The sequence below is a fragment of the Otolemur garnettii genome, unplaced genomic scaffold, assembly GCF_000181295.1.
Source record: "Otolemur garnettii isolate 467f Iridium unplaced genomic scaffold, OtoGar3 scaffold00003, whole genome shotgun sequence".
Classification (NCBI taxonomy): domain Eukaryota; kingdom Metazoa; phylum Chordata; class Mammalia; order Primates; family Galagidae; genus Otolemur; species Otolemur garnettii.
Window position 1 is genome coordinate 33795239 of NW_003852398.1, and position 2408 is coordinate 33797646.

Sequence of the window (2408 nt, forward strand, 5' to 3'; positions counted from 1 at the left end):
CTACAATGTTGGAGTTGATGTGATTTAGTACTCCTATTTTTTTCTGCAAGATAATTTACACAGTTCTCTCTGCTGTATGTGTCCACATTTATTCAGATTGTTAATCTTTTCATTTTGGAACATCAAACATTATGAACCACAAAAACTTCCAAACTCTATTGTTGGTATCATCTGATTCAAAATGAAAAACAAAAACCCTTCAAAGAGACTTTCTTCTCCTCTATTGCAAAACATAACTTTTGAACAAGAACATACGATACTATTACTCATAATAACCAATAAAGTGGGAAGAATGATCACTGACATATTTTAATCCATGAGGCTCTTCATTTTCCTGTCTTTCAATCCACACTTCCGTGCATTCTATACTGACACCCTTTAACAGACTTCTTATGCAACTGCAGATATTCACACACAGCAGATGAAAGAACATTTGTAGCTAGTGCTAGTTTGTACTGTATTTTAGCCATCTTCCTTCATATTTCTTAAGTAGAAAATGAAAAAAATCAAATGGCAGACATTACAAGAAACCCTGGTCTCTAAATTTATGACCAAGCAAGAATAGAAATGAGGAAGAATGGGAAATCTTTAGCTTCAACTGGGTGTTCACAAGACTTAAACCAACTGGCCATGTGGGACTGAGAAAAACAGCAGAAGCAGAGAATATGCAGAAAACACTGGAAATAAACTGTCTAAAATTATATCTAAGAATTGAAGCATAATTCCAAAAGGATTTAAGATTTTTACTACTACTATTTCTTTTTATCTATTATGTTTTGCAGAACCAATGTTCACATACATTTTTAGGGATGTATTAAGTAGAATATGAAAGGAGGGGACTTTCTGTTGGAAAACAAAGAAAAAAATTAACCCGAGACCAGTTATTCATTTATTTATTTACTGAATGATTTTGTAATATTAGAAAAAATTGCCTTAGCAGTCAAATGCAAACTGAGAAATTAAAGACTAATCTACAGTAAAAGGTGCTACACATGAGACATTTATTAATGTTCTGTTTATTTACAGTTTTAACATAGCAAACCAAGGTGAATTACCATTTGGGCAGAAAAGCACATCATTCTACATTTATAACCCATTGGTTTTTGCTAACACATTGTAAAAGCAAGTAGTACAGTATGTTAGGGATCATCTCAAAAGTTCCAAGCTATTCATTCTTTGTTCCTAGTATCTAATTCTCTCCCTACTCCCAGCCTTTGGCCTAATCATCAAGAGACAAAAGGAAAAAAAGAGGCAGGGACTCTAATCATACGGAGTGACATTTCAGTAATTAAGCTGCATGTGTTCTAGTCCTATTTTACATAGTGACAAAGCCTTTAGAATCCCTTGGATACACACCACAGACTATGTAACAATAAGGTATTGCAAATTTCAAATACAGACCATAAAAAAATTAATGCTTATTATTTACCAATTAAGGACATATTTCTTTGACCACACCTTAAATGTATTTTGCACTATGATTTTGCTTCCAGGTGTTCACACGGTACAAATGAATAAATTTCTAGATTAATTTTTAACAGCAAATATGGATTATGTGCAGAAATGCAGTCATAAAAGTTTTAACCTTTGAGAAAATCCCTTTTAAATGGCCAGCATTATACATATCTTACAGTAAAATATTTAATTCCAAATTCATTCTGAGATGGAAGATGAATAAAGCAAGATTGCCCCCTACTGACTACAGGGACATAGCTCATGCTATTTAAAATGACTACAAACAATATATAAGGCATTATTAATACATCACAGACTTGATTGCAAGAGCTTTTTCAAACATTAACTACTAATGATTCAATGATTACAGAATTCTGCATTAACTATTAAAATTTTACACCTAGGAACAAATAGAGAGAAATGATCTTTTTCAACAGTACTTTTATTTTTTTAAAGCAGGTGATTATTCCTCTGTGTTCTGCATCTTGATTCACTTCCTGCAGGTGTTCTCTTGCTTCTTGAGAGAGAATTCATAAATGCAGGAAGGCCTTCGCCAGAAAACATCTGCCAGAGAAGGATATTGAATATTGAAACTCTAGTTAGCTTGTTATTTTGGCTAAAAGAAGGATGTAGTCACAAAAGAAGGCAGGATGTTTGGAGACACAAGAAGTGCATTTTAACATAGTTTAAAGATTACTATATACTGACATCATAGTATTCAATAAACATTAACATTTCAGTTACCCAACTTATCAAGGCCTCCAGAACTAGAAAAATCTAAAAGCCCATTAGACCAAAAGTCTCTCTCTCTCTCTCTCTCTCTCTAAACCTCCTAACAAAAGAACAGAACGGAAGCAGCACTTCTTCACTCCATACTTACTCCTGTCAGCCAACTGAAGACTTGGGACAAAGAAGAATTCAAGTACATAGGTAGTTTTCCTAATACACCTGAG

The 2408-nt window shown here is 33.4% G+C and overlaps 1 protein-coding gene across 1 annotated transcript in view; it reads right to left on the reverse strand.

The window, feature by feature from the left end:
• Nucleotides 1-979: 979 nt before the first annotated feature.
• NDFIP1 (Nedd4 family interacting protein 1) overlaps nucleotides 980-2408 on the reverse strand; it is a 46056-nt gene continuing 44627 nt past the window's right edge. Inside the window, exon 8 of the mRNA XM_003782090.3 lies at nucleotides 980-2019. The gene's annotated coding sequence lies outside the window, so the exon portion shown is untranslated. The remainder of the gene's footprint in view (nucleotides 2020-2408) is intronic.